The 14,974-nt window shown below is 39.5% G+C and overlaps 1 non-coding gene across 1 annotated transcript; it reads left to right on the top strand.

The window, feature by feature from the left end:
• Nucleotides 1-13,158: 13,158 nt before the first annotated feature.
• Nucleotides 13,159-13,268, top strand: LOC114228949 (U6 spliceosomal RNA). Its single transcript, XR_003615046.1, has one exon. It is a non-coding gene; the product is annotated as a U6 spliceosomal RNA (small nuclear RNA).
• Nucleotides 13,269-14,974: the final 1,706 nt, after the last annotated feature.

Here is a 14,974-nt window from a genome sequence, read left to right as displayed (position 1 = left end):
TGAGCATGTTTTCATATGTCTCTTGGCCTTCTGTATGTCCTCTTTCAAAAAGTGTCTATTTAGGTCCTTTGCCCATTTTTTGATTGGATTATTTATTTTCCTTTTGTTAAGTTGTATGAGTTTCCTGTAAATATTGGAGATTAAACCCTTATCAGAGATAACATTGGCAAATATGTTCTCCCATGCAGTGGGCTTTCTTATTGTTTTGTTGATGGTTTCTTTTGCTGTGCAGAAGCTTTTTATTTTGATGTAGTCCCATTTGTTTATTTTCTCTTTAGTTTCCATTGCCCTAGGAGCTGCATTGGTAAAGATATTGCTATGACAAATGTCTTCTATTTTGCTGCCTATAGCTTCTTCTAAGATTTTTATGGTTTCCCATCTTATGTTTAAGTCCTTTATCCACTTGGAGTTTATCTTTGTGTATGGTGTAAGTTGGTGGTCTGGTTTCATTCTTTTGCAAGTATCTGTCCAGTTTTCCAACATCATTTATTGAAGAGATTGTCTTGTCTCCATTGTATGCCTTGCCTCCTTTGTCAAATATTAATTGAGCATACTGGCTTGTGTTGATTTCTGGGTTCTCTGTTCTGTTCCACTGGTCTATATGTTTCTTCTTGTGCCAGTACCAGGCAGTTTTGAGAACAGTGGCTTTGTAGTATAGCTTGATATCTGGTATTGTGATCCCTCCAACATCGTTCTTCTTTCTCCAGATTGCTGCAGCTATTTGGGGTCTTTTTTTTTATTCCAGATGCATTTTTGGAGAATTTTTGTTAGGTCTTTGAAGTATGCCATTGGTATTTTAATGAGAATTGCGTTGAATTTATAGATTGTTTTTGAATAGTAGAGACATTTTAATGATGCTGATTCTACGAATCCATGAAAACGGTATATTCTTCCATTTGGTCATGTCTTCCTCTATCTCTTATTTTAGCATCCTGAAATTTTCTGAGTACAGGTCCTATCTCCTTGGTTAAGTTTATTCCTAGGTATCTTAATTTTTTTTTTTGCAATGATAAATGGGGTTGCTTTTTAATTTTCTCATTCTGAGAGTTCATTATTGGTATATAGAAAAGCCATAGACTTCTGGGTGTTAATTTTGTATCTTGCTACATTGTCAAATTCATTTATTAAGCCTAGTAATTTTTGATGGAGTCTTTGGGGTTTTCTATGTACAATATCTTGTCATCTGCAAATAAGGACAGTTTTACTTCTTCTTTTCCAATTTGGATGCCTTTTATTTCTTCTTCTTGTCTAATCACAATGGCTAGTACTTCCAGTACTATGTTAAACAGGAGTGGTGAAAGTGGGAATCCCTGTCTTGTTCCTGTTCTTAGGGGAAATGGTTTTAGTTTTTGCCCATTGAGTATGATGTTGGCTGTGGGTTTGTCATATATGTCTTTTATTATGTTGAGGTATGATCCTTCTATTCCCACCTTGCTGAGAATTTTTATCAAGAAAGGGTGTTGGCTTTTGTCAAATGCTTTTTCTTCATCAATTGATATGACTATGTGATTTATATCTCTCAGTTTGTTTCTGTGATGTATCACATTTAATGATTTGTGAATTTTGTACCATCCTTGCATTCCTGGAATGAATCCCACTTGGTCATAGTGTATGATCTTTCTAATGTACTGATGGATCCAATTTGCTAGAATTTTGTTGAGGATTTTGGCGTCTATGATCATGAGGGATATTGGCCTATAATTCTGTTTCTTTGTATTGTCTTTATCTGGTTTTTGGATTAGGGTAATTCTGGATTCATAGAAAGAGCTTGGAAGTGTTCCTTCCTCTTGAATTTTTTGGAATAGTCTGAGGAAGTTAGGTTTTATCTCTTCCTTGAATGTTTGATAAAACTCCCCTGTGAAGCCGTCTGATTTAGGGCTTCAGTTTGTTGGAAGTTTTTTGATTACTGCTTCAATTTCCTCCATAGTTATCGACCTATTCATATTTTTTTATTCCTCCTGGTTGAGTTTTGGAAGGTCATATTTTTCTGGGAATATGTCCATTTCTTCTAGGTTGACCAATTTGTTAGAGTAGAGTTGCTCATAGTATTTTTTTATGATTCTTCATATTTCTGTGGGGTCAGTTGTTATTTCACCTCTTTTGTTTCTGATTTTGTTTATTTGAGTCCTTTCTCCCTGCTTCTTGGTGAGCCTGGATAGAGGTGCATCAATCTTTTTTATCCTTACAAAGAACCAGCTCTTAGTTTCATTCATCTTTTGCATTGTTTTTATTTTATTTTTATTTTTATTTTTTGGCTCTATGGCATTTATTTCTGCTCTGATCTTTATTATTTCCTTCCTTCTGCTCACTCTGGGCTTTTCTTGTTGCTCTCTTTCTAATTCTTCAAGTTGCAGTTATATTGTTTTTTACCAGTTTTGTTTTGTTTTGTTTTTTGAGGTAGGCCTGTAATGCTATGAATTTCCCTCTCAGGATTGCTTTCACTGTGTCTCAAAGATTTTGGATTGTTGTGTTTTCATTGTCGTTTGTTTCTAGGATGTTGTTTTTTTTTTTTATTTCTTGTTTGATCTCTTTTGTAACCCACTAATTATTTAATAGTATGCTATTCAGCCTCCAAGTGTTTGAATTTTTTTAAATTGTTTTTCCTGTAGTTGATTTCTAATTGTATGCCATTTTGATCTGAGAAGATGCTAGATATTATTTCAATCCCCTTGAATTTGGAGAGACTTTGCATGTGTCCCAATATGTGGTCTATATTTGAAAATGGCCCATGTGTGCTTGAGAAGAATGTATATTCTGTAGTTTTGAGGTGGAATGTTCTAAAGATGTTGACTAAGTCCATTTGATCTAGTGAGTCATTTAGGATTGCTGTTTCTTTGCTGATCTTTTTTCTAGAGGATTTATCCAGTGAAGTTAATGTGATATTGAAGACTCTTACTATGATTGTGTTACTGTCAACCTCTCCCCTGATACCTTCCAGAAGTTTTTTTTATGAATTTGGGTGCTCTGGCAATAGGTGCATAAATGTTTACCACAGTTTTATCTTCTTGTTGGATTGCTCCCTTTAGTGTTATGAAGTGGCCTTTCTTGTTTCTTGTTATGGTCTTCACTTTGAGATCTAATTTGTCAGATATAAGTATTGCTACCCCAGCTTTTTGTTCATTTCCACTCACCTGAAAAACCTTTTTCCATCCTTTCACCATAGGTATGTGTGAGTCCTTTGTTCTAAGGTGGGTTTCCTGTAGACAGTATATATATGGGTCATGTTTTCTTATCCATTTAGTCACTCGATGTCTTTTGATTGGAGCATTTAATCCATTTACATTTAATGTTATTATTGATAGGTACTTGTTTATAACAATTTATGTATTTTATTACTGTGTTCCTTCCTCCATTTCTATTTCTTCTTTTTACAGCATTCCCTTTAGCATTTCTTGAATTGCTGGCTTGGTAGTGATAACTCCCTTAGCCTTTTTTTTTTTCTCAACGAAGCTCCTGATTTCCCCTTGAATTTTGATTGATAGTCTTGCTGGATAGAGTATTCTTGGATTCAGTTCCTTGCTTTGCATCACTTTGTATATCTCCTTTCATTCCCTTCTAGCTTGATGTGTTTTATTGAGAAATCATTTGATAATTTGATGGGGGATCCTTTATAGGTAACTGTCTCTCTCTTGCAGCCTTTAAGATTCTCTCTTTGTCTTTAACATTTGCCATTGTAATTATGATGTGTCTTGGTGTGTGTCTTTTGGTATTCATCTTGATTGGGACTCTCTGTACTTGTGTAACTTTTTTTCTTCCCCATATCAGGGAAGTTTTCTATCATTATTTCTTCAAATAGATTTCTAATCCTGCTGCTCTTCTTATCCTTCTGGCAGCCCTATTATACCTATGTTACTTCATTTTGCATTGTCCCAAAGCTCCCTTAGGCTCTCCTCCTGCTTTTTAATTTTTCTCTCCAGTTGCTGTTCAGATTGGGTTTGTTCCTCTACCTTATCTTCTAACTCACTAATTCGGTCCTCTGCTCCTTCTAGTCTACTGTTGATTGTAGCTATATCACTTTTGATTTCTTCCTGATTTTTGCATTGGTTGTTGATTTTCTCGTCAATCCAGTTTATGAACTGTATGACCAATTCTCTGAATTCTTTTTCTGTCATGTTGAATACCTCCTTTTCACTTATTTCCTTTCTTGGCGATTCCTCTTTTTCTTTCTTCTGGGGATTGTTTTGTTGTCTCCCCATTCTAACTGTCACCAGAAGGTTTAAATGCTGAGTTGCAGGGGCCTGGCCATGTGTAGTGGGAGCTTCGCGCCACCCGAGTGTCACTGAAGAACTCCAACACCAACACATGTGGCTTCCATGGGTTGGTGGGAGCCATGCTCAGCCAGGATCAGAGTCACTGGTGCTCCGTGCAGCCTCTTGCGAGCATCTAGAATCAGGGACTCCACCTGCGCCATGCTGAAAACAAGACCCCATTTGTGTGTGCCAAAATTCAGAGTCCCCTAGTGCATGCCAGGAGTCAGAGTCCCCCTGTGCCTGCAACAAGAATTGAGTATCAGAGTCTCTGTTGCTTGGTGCAGCCTTACAGCAAGAATAAGGGTCCCTGTGTGTGTATGTGCCAAGAATTGGAGTCACTGGCTCTTAGTGTGTATGCACTGGGAATCAGGGATCCCAGGCACAAGCTATGTGGTCAGAGTGTGGTCACTGGTGCTCAGGATTGCCTCTCGCATGGAGAATCAGGGTCCCCAGTCAGCTTGAGGGACCAGGTTGCACAGCCACCCTGTGTGGGCAGGAGGTCCACTCCTATGCTCTGGAAAAGAGACTTCCATGTGTGGTTGCCCAGAATCAAAGTCAGGTTGCACTGCCGCCCTGTGTGGGCGTGGGGTCTGGTCGAGTGAGTGTGCGCTGTGGAAAACAGTCTCCCCGAGTCTGTGTGCCCAGGCTTAAATTCAGATAGCAGACCAGCCCTTTGTGGGCAGGAGGCCTGCTTGCATGGGGTGGGTCTAGCAGTTCCTATGACACTGCAGAAAGCCTATGGCGGGGAGGGGCTCTGTGACTCACAGAAATCTGCAGACAGGATGTCTGGATTCTTGGTGTCCCTGGGTCTGCAGCTGTGGTCGCAGGTCTTTGTCCCTAGTGGCTGTAGAGTCCCAGTTTGTGTCTGAGAGAAGATTGGGTGACAGTGAGGCTAGGATCCTAGTCTCAAGCAGTTCTGTTTTTCAAGATGGTGTGGTCTCTTTGCCTGCACGGGCCGCCCCGGGAGTGTCTGCAGTGGCAGCGGGTTTTAACCTCTAAGACTGCCCAATTTGTCAGCACCTTGGAATACCTGTAGGACCTAACTGTCCGTAGCTAACACACAAACACTAACACACACACACACACACACACACACACACACACACACACACACACCACATGTCCACACACTCCTCTATCACTCCCTTACTCTCTCAAAAATTCTCCCTCCCTACCTTCTTGCTGGTCTCCATCTTTGCTGAGCTGGAAGTATTTTTTAAGAGTAAATTTCACCTTTAACCGTTTTGAGTTTGTTTTTGTGTATGATGTAAGTTGGTGATCTAGTTTCATTTTTTTTAATGTAAGACAATAAAAATCCTACAAGACTCCATAGGCAGCAGACATTTGTTGTAGCAATATCTTTACTGACACAACTCCTAGGGCAATGGAGGCTAAGGAGAAAATAAACAAATGGGACTACATCCAGATAAAAAGCTTCTGCACAGCAAAAGAAACCATCAACAAAACAACAAGAAAGCCCACTGCATGAGAGAACATATTTGCCAATGTTATCTACCATAAGGGTTTAATCTCCAAAATTTACAGGGAACTCATACAACTTAACAAAAGGAAGATAAACTATCCAAGCAAAAAATGGAAAAAGGACCTAAATAGACAATTTTTGAAAGAGGACATACAGAAGGCCAAGAGACATGAAAACATGCTCAAAGTCACTAATCATCCAAGAGATGCAAATCAAAACAACAATGAAATACGATCTTATACCTGTGAGAATGGCTATCATCAACAAATCAACAAATGAGATGTGCTGGCAAGGATGTGGAGAAAAAGGAACCCTTGTGCACTACTGGTGGGAGTGCAGACTGGTACAGCCACTGTGGAGAATAGTATGGCGTTTCCTCAAAAAGTTAAAAATGGAACTTCCATTTGACCCAGTGATCCCACTTCTAGGACTATATGCCAAGAAACCAAAAACACCAATCAGAAAGGATATATGCATCCCTATGTTCATAACAGCACAATTTACAACAGCTAAGATTTGGACACAACCTAAGTGCCCATCAGCAGATGAGTGAATTAAAAAACTATAGTACATATACACAATGGAATACTACGCCACTATAAAAAAGAAGGAACTTTTACCAATGGCAACAGGATGGATGGACCTGGAAAGCATTATGCTAAGTGAAATAAGCCAATCAGAGAAAGATAAATATCACATGTTCTCACTCATATGTGGGATATAATGATCAACATAATTTGATGAACAAGAATAGATCCAGAGACAAATGGCAGGGGAGGGGTGGTTAGAGAGCAACCAAAGGACTTGTATCATGCATATTAGCATAACCAATGGACACAGACACTGGGGCAGTGGGGACTTGCCTGGGGTGGTAATGGCTGGGGAGGGGGTGTCAACTAGGGAAAAAGGAGACATATGTAAAACTTTAAAATTAAATAAATAAATAAATAAATAAATTTCAAAAGTAATTTTTCTTCTTTTTTTAAATTTAATAACTCCTTATTGTTCAGATTAGTACAATTGTTCCTCTTTTTTCCCCCCATAGCTCCCCTCTACCTGGTTCCCACCCCACCCTCTGCATTTACCCCCCCACTGTCCTCATCCATAGTGTATGATTTTTGTCCAGTCTCTTCCCGCACCCCCCACACCCCTTTCCCCCTGAGAATTGTCAGTCCACTCCCTTTCTATGCCCCTGATTCTATTATATTCACCAGTTTATTCTGTTCACCAAATTTTTTTATTCACTTGATTTTTAGATTCACTTGTTGATAGATATGTATTTGTTATTCATAATTTTTATCTTTACCTTTTTCTTATTCTTCCTCTTCTTATAGAATACCTTTCAGCATTTCATATAATACTGGTTTGGTGGTGATGAACTCCTTTAGCTTTTTCTTATCTGTGAAGCTCTTTATCTGCCCTTCAATTCTGAATGATAGCTTTGCTGGGTAGAGTAATCTTGGTTGTAGGTTCTTGCTATTCATCACTTTGACTATTTCTTGCCACTCACATCTGGCCTGCATAGTTTCTGTTGAGAAATCAGCTGACAATAGTATGGGTACTTCCTTATAGGTAACTAACTGTTTTTCTCTTGCTGCTTTTAATATTCTCTCTTTGTCTTTTGCTCTTGGTATTTTAATTATGATGTGTCTTGGTGTGGTCCTCTTTGGATTCCTTTTGTTTGGGGTTCTGTGTGCTTCCTGGACTTGTAAGTCTATTTCTTTCACCATGTGGGGGAAGTTTTCGGTCATTATTTCTTCAAATAGGTTTTCAATATCTTGCTCTCTCTATTCTTCTGGCACCCCCATAATTAGGATGTTGGTATGCTTGAAGTTGTCCCAGAGGCACCTTACACTATCTTCACATTTTTGGATTCTTTTTGGTTTTTGCTTTTCCGGTTGAGTGTTTTTTGCTTCTTTGTATTTCAAATCTTTGACTTGATTCTTTCGATCCTCTAGTCTGCTGTTAGACCTCTGTATAATATTTTTTATTTCAGTCAGTGTATGCTTAATTTCTAGCTGGTCCTTTTTCATATCCTCAAGGGTCTCACTAAATTTATCAGCCTTTTCTAGAAAATTCTTGAGTAACCTTATAACTGTGGTTTTGAACTCTATATCCAGTCGTTTGCTTTCCTCCATTTCTTTCATTTGTGATCTGTTTCTTTGTCTCCGCATTTTGGCTGATTCCCTGAGTTGATAGAGTGGCTTTATGTGCTAGGTGTCTTATAGGGCCCAGTGGCTCAGCCTCCCCAGTTACCTGAGGTGGAAACTCTTGGTGCACCCCTTTGTGGGCTGTGTGCCCAGTCTTGTTGTAGTTAAGCCTTGATTGTTGTTGGTATCACTGGGAGGAATTGACCTGCAGGCCAATTGGCTGTGAGGATCAGCTGTGTCTATGCTGGGAGAACTTCTGTGTTGGAGACACCCTTATGAGACAAGACTTGCAAAAGCCTCTGTGCTCAGCTTGGATGGGGTGGAGTCTCAGGGCGTAGCAGACAGCATTGGTTTCCCATCAGTCCTGCCCTAATAGGCCCCTGTGTCTCAGTGTCCCATGGTAATTGCTGGAAGCATCTCCGAGAGAAAGCCGCCCTCGAGTTCCACCCACTGCCACACAGTCCAGTTTCTCCCTGAATGAGTCTGGGTCCCCAGAGTCTCGCCTGGAACTGGAGTTCAGTGCAGTCAGGAGCTTTTGTCTCCCTCCCGCTTGAGTGAGCCAGCTGCACACTCATTTGCCAGTCCTCTACGCACACGCATTTCAGTACCTCTGCCTCCTGCAGCTCCTCTGAGTCTCAGTGTGCTTTTCTCTTTCCTTCTAGTTGTTGAATTTCCACTCATCCAGCCTTCCTGTGGTTCTGGATGATGTCCGTTTTGTCTTTTAGTTGTAGTTTTGAAATTGTTGTGTGAGGCAGCAGTTTAGGTGTTTACCTATGCCACCATCTTGGTTTCTCCCTCACAAGTGATTTTGTATTGTTAAACTAACCCTTTTATTTTACATCCTTATATAAAATACACTCTCAAGTAAAGAATTTAGAATAGGCAAAGGTAATGATAATGATAAAATCTGAATAGCAATGTTCTGGATGGGAAGTCAGATGGGGTCCACAAAATGTTTATAGAGTTCATTTTCAGGTTATTCGCATGTACTATGACTTGGTTTGCATCTGCTCTGTGACTCCAAAGACTTTTGATTACCCTCAAAATGGCCTAAAAACCATCAGGAATTTTGATATTAGATGTAAATCTATAGGGCTATTAAAAGAGACTTCATAGGAAAGCTTATTTTTTTTAAATATATATTTTATTGATTTTTTTACAGAGAGGAAGGGAGAGGGATCGAGAGTTAGAAACATCAATGAGAGAGAAACATCGATCAGCTGCCTCCTGCACACCCCCCACCGGGGAATGTGCCTGCAACCAAGGTACATGCCCTTGACCGGAATCAAACCTGGGACCCTTGAGTCTGAGGGCCGATGCTCTATACACTGAGCCAAACTAGTTAAGGCTAGGAAAGATTATTAATGGCTCATAATCTTGGAAATCAATCACTATTTAATTGAAGCCAAAGGAAATAAAATGACCACATGTTTATTGACATGATGATATGTCTGTCTTATCTGATGAAACCATCTGCAAAGTCTTGAGGACTAACTGGAAGGAATAATTTAGAAGGCTGAGAAGAACTTTGGAATAATGTACTGCCCCCACAACCTAACTCATCCATTCCAAACTTCCCATGCTTGGATAAGCTATCTCCTCTTGACCATATTACTTCCTAATGACATTATGAACATTTATGACCCAACCTAAAGTTAAGTGGAACCAGAAGGCAGATGATACCCCATCCTACTGTCAGACAGTACTATAAGCTTAATTCTACAGAATTTCTTATTACCTACTAGAGGCCCGATGCAAGAAATTGGGCAAGAGAAGGCCTTTATTCCCCTGGCTTCCAGTAGAAGCTTCCCTCTGGCACCCAGGACCTGGGTTTCCCTCCAGCCGCTGGCAGGCACCCAGGTCTCTGGCTTCCCTCGCAGCCCAGGCATCGTCCGGAAGGTCAGCCGGAAGGATGTCTAGAAGGATGTCCAGTCTAATTAGCATATTATGCTTTTATTATTATAGATAAGTCCTTGCCTGTGCAACTGCTGTATCAGTTATCTATTGTTACTTAACAAGTGCCTACAAACAGTAAACATTAATTGCCTCACAATTTCTGGGGTTCAGGAATCTAGGAGAAACTTAACTGGGTGGTTCTGGTTCAGGGTCTCTCATGAGGTGCTAGCAAGGATTGTTTTCACCCCCAAGCTCAACTGGGGAGAGTATGCTTTCATGCTCACTCTGTTATAGGATTGCCATCCAGCAAGCCTTTGGTTAAGATGTTCACACATAGACCAATGGAATGGAATCAAGAGCCCAGAAATAAACATATGCTTATATAGTCAATTAATACTTGAAAAGGAAGCTGATTCTCTTCATGCTAAGGTTGAAGCCTCGTGATGGCTGGTACCATGGATCTGTCTCTTGCCCAGTGGAGTGAGCTGGGCCCTCCCTGGAGAAGAAACCTGGGTTCCACAAGATATGTGATCAGTGCTGGGGCCCTGCCAGCAGGCGAGGGGATCCCAAGGCAGGTGCTGGGCATGGAGACCACGGGGGCATAGGCTACCAAGGAGACATAACTGAACCTCACATCACCCTGCTTGGCCCCGGAGGATGGCTGCTTAGCCATAGATGGGTAAGATTTCTCAGGGAAGGAACAACCTAAGACAGGCACAGTCACAAAGGGGCCATCAGGAGAGAACTTGGGGGTCAACAGAGGTGAGGCACAGACCTTCACCCCCCCCAAGTTTGCAGGGGCCTGAACCCTCACCCCTGCTGAAGGAGGTCTCCTACCCCCATGGCTGCTTAGCTTCCCATGCCCAGCCAAAGCAGGACCCAGGTAACAGACAGACTTGGGCGACAGCAGATGCCCTTTCACTGCAACAAGACTTGATGGAGATGTCTTGTACCCATGATGCGGGGAACTGGAGTTTTTGATATCTAAACCTAGCCTAGCACCAGGAATGCTCAGGGCCTACTCAAGAAGGTGAATAATCCTTTCCACTAATATTTACAGGGTAAAATAAGATGGTTGTTAGAGTATTAAATTTGACAGTAAAATAGTAGTCAAGTTTTCAGGCTAATTTAAATTGGCTAATTGAAATAAGCGAATATTCTAGAAAAATCAATTGTACTGGACAAAAAAGCTGCTCCTAAAGTGTTAACTAAAATTTTTATTGGTAGTTCATCTCATGGTAAAATTGCGTAACATGTAATGAACCTAAAGCAGTCACATTTTACTGCAAAAAATTAAAATTTAAAAGCTATCAAGATTACACCATAAAATTTCCAAAAGCCTCCTAATATTTAAACCAAAAAAGGGGGGAGAGTAGAAGAATATCATGTAAGGAAAAATATCCTGTAAGTAAATTACATCTAGAAAATTTTTACTTTAGAAAATTAACTTTCATTTGTAATGCTAACAGCAAGACACCCATGTAAAAAATACATGGTGTCAAAACAAGCCAAAGGAAAATCATTTGGACAAAAAATGAAAAAGGATCACAAGTCAAATTTATGGAAAAGATTCCTTTATTAACTTTTGGTCGAGAATATGTTTGTATATTTTCAGAAAACTATTCCAAGATCATGTGGATTCCTTCAACAGAGAGGAATTGACAGGAGTGCTCCAGTCATGAAGACAGAAGAGAAACAGTCCAGAGATGGAAGACGCTTACGATGCCTTGCCATACTAGCAGTCAGCAGCTGTGCATCACTGCAGGTTGCCCTGGACCAAACCAGAGAGGGTCGGATCTGCATTGCCACCATTTGTCCACCATCTAGAACTGAAATATCATTGCTGTTATGTACACATAAGGAACTGTTTGACATAGAAATTGGGTCTCAAAAGAACTGTTGGCCCAGAAAGAAACTCACTATAGACTGATTCATTTGCCTCTCAGCATAACCATTATTGCTTGTCTCATTTTCGGTTCTTATAGGTGTATTTCTAGTATCACATGAGCTCACTCATCTAGGGGAAATGATGAACAACATAGACTGATGAACAAAAACAGCATCGATCAGACTGTCAGACCTCAGAGGGAAGGTAGGGGAGGATGGGGATAAGAGAGATAGATCAACCAAAGGACTTGTGTGCTTGCATATGAGCCTAACCAGTGATCATGGACAACAGGGGGTTGGGGGCGTGCGTGGGGAGGGGTTTCGGATGGGAATGGGGGCGGGGGATGAGGACAAATATGTAATACCTTAATCAATAAAGTAATTTAAAAAGAAAGAAAGAAAAGGAAGCTGAAAATATTCAACAGAAAAAAGACAATCTCTTCTTAATAAATGGTGTTGAGAAAATAGGATATACACATGCAAAAGAATGAAACTAGACCCCTATCTTACATTACTCACAAAATTAACCTGAAATGGACTAGACTTAAATGTAAGCTGAAACCATAAAATTTCTGGAAGAAAACTACTGAACGCTCCTTGACATTATTCTTGGCAATTATTTTTTGGATATGACACATAAAGCACAAACAAGATAAACAAAAAGAAACAAGTGGGACAATAGTAAACTAAAGGTTTCTGCACAGCAAGGGAAACAATCAACAAAGTGAAAAGTCAACCTATAGAATAGGAGAAAATATTTTTAAATCACATATCTGCTAAAGGGTTAATACCCAAAATATATAAGGAACATATACCACTAAGTAGCAAAAATAAAAACAAATAATCCAATTTTAAAATGGAAAAAGAAGCTGAATAGATTTTTTCCCCCCAAAAAAAAAAAAAAGATATTCAAAGGGCCAACAGGTATATGAAAGGGTTCTCAACATCACTATATATCATCAGAAAAATGCAAATGAAAACCGCAATGAGATATCTCCTCACACCTGTTAGGATGACTATTATTAAAAAGATAAGAGAACCTGGTCTGTGTGGCTCAGTGGTTGAGCATCAACCAATGTACCAAGAGGTCACCAGTTTGATTTCCAGTCAGGGCACATGCCCAGGTTGTGAACTTGATCCCCAGTAGGGGGTATGCAAAAGGCAGCCTATTGCTGTTTCTATCTCTCTATCCATCCCCCTTCCTCTCTCTCTCAAATCTTTAAAAACATATTTTTTATAAAGAAGAAAAAATATTTTTTTAAAAAGACAAGAGATAACAAGTGCTAGTGAGGACGTGTAGAAAAGGGATCCCTTGTACATTATTGGTGGGAATGTAAATTGGTACAGCCATTATGCAAAACAGTATGAACTTTACTCAAAAAATTAAAAATAAAACTACTATACGAACTAGTGATTCTACTTCTGGGGATATAGCCAAAGAAAATTGGAACAATACAATTGGAACAATTGTATTGTTCCAATTTTAGTGTATGTACTGCTTGTTTCGGCAGTACATACACTAAAATTGGAACAATACAGAGAATATTAGCATGGCCCCTGTGCAAGGATGACACCCAAATTCATGAAGTGTTCATATTTTTAAAAAAATGAAATTGCTATCTTGAACTGATATCTTCACCTTCATGTTCATTGCAGCATTATTTACAATAGGCAAGACATGGAAATCACCTAAGTGTCCACAGATGGATGAATGAATTTTAAAAAATAATATTATAGAATATTATTAAACCACAAAAAAATGAAATGTTGCCATTTGTAACAGCATGGATGAATCCTGAGAGCATTGTGTTAAGTGAAATAAGTCTGAAAGAGGAAAACAAGTACTGTATATCACTTATATGAAGAATCTAAAGAAACTGAAATAATAGAGCAGAGAACAGATTGATGGTTTCTAGAGGCAGCAGGTGGAGGGTGAGAATAATAGGTGAAGATGATCAAAGGGTACAAACTTTCAGTTGTAAGTTGTGGGAATGTAATATATGGCATGATGACTATAGTTAATACTTTACTGCATATTTGAAAGTTGCTAAGAGAGTAGATTTCTAAAGTTCTCATTACAAGAAAAATATTATAATTAAATAAGATGATGGATGTTAACTAAACTTATAGTGGTAATCATTTTGCAATATATACATATATCACATAATTATGATGTACCCTTAAACTTATGTAATATTACATGTAAATTGTATCTCAATATAACTGGATAAAATGAGAAATACATTCTAAATTTCTTTCGAAAAGATTTTCAAATGCTTGAAGGTGACTTTATACATGACTTCGTTAGAGAAGAGTGGACAATGGAGTTACCAGCCTTACCTAATGGTCTTGAAATTTTTGTTCTTAGAGGGAAGCACCATTTTTATTCTCAACACAGGGGTAAGAGCAGGCTATAAATCACTATTGCAAAAAAGTTTTTTAAAATTATTTTACTGAATAAAAGATATTCTTGCCCATCTGGCTTGCCTTAGTCTAGAAGCAGGAAAATGGTCACAATGGCATCTTGATGTCTTATCTGGTTCCCAGGGTTCTAATACATCAGTCTCCTTAACCAATCTCTTAGGCAAGTGGTGGGATGAGCTTGGGGCTAGAAAACCTCAGCTAGGGAGAGACCCAGTGCCTCTGGAGCATCTCATGAGCAGAACCTGTAACATTTTAAATCCATCATTCATGAAGGGCAAAGCCAGCTCTGAGTTAGAAAAGAGCGAGTCACCTCTTAGGGCCCATCTGGCTTACTCATTCTCCGAGGAGCCTTTTAAAGGAAGGAAATAGTGAAAGGGTACATTTGCCACAGCATAATTATTCAGGCTGATAAGAAGAACAAAGAGACCACTGTTGGTGGGTTTGGCAACCAACAAGTGGAGCTTAGAGCTGGATTTCCTCTAGTGTCTCAGGGCTGATGAAAGATTGAATCATTGAGAGTTTATGGCATCATGCACTATTTTAAGCCTGTTTCATCACTTGATACAGGCTTCAAATTCAAGCTACCATAGATTCCCTTTCCCCCCAGGAACTGTGGCTTGGGCAGAACAAAGGGGAGTCATCTCCTTTGGAGGGAGGAGGGCCTGAGACTGAAAGATGGGGTTGCAGGAGAAAGGGTTTGTTAGACCTAATGAGCTGCCTGTGGCACTGCTGTCACTGCCATTGCCACCACAGCTGCTCATATGCTGTTTCTGTTCTCTGGCAACTGACTAGATGAGGCATGCGCACATGAAATAAAAAAGAAAGTAACTGCCCTTCTTTCTCTGAATAAGGCAGAGTGGTAACAAGTAAGATAAATGAGTCCT

Source organism: Eptesicus fuscus, chromosome 1 (genome assembly GCF_027574615.1).
Source record: "Eptesicus fuscus isolate TK198812 chromosome 1, DD_ASM_mEF_20220401, whole genome shotgun sequence".
In the NCBI taxonomy this organism is placed as follows: domain Eukaryota; kingdom Metazoa; phylum Chordata; class Mammalia; order Chiroptera; family Vespertilionidae; genus Eptesicus; species Eptesicus fuscus.
Note: the sequence above shows the minus strand (reverse complement) of the source record. Positions and strands in the feature narration are given on the sequence as shown.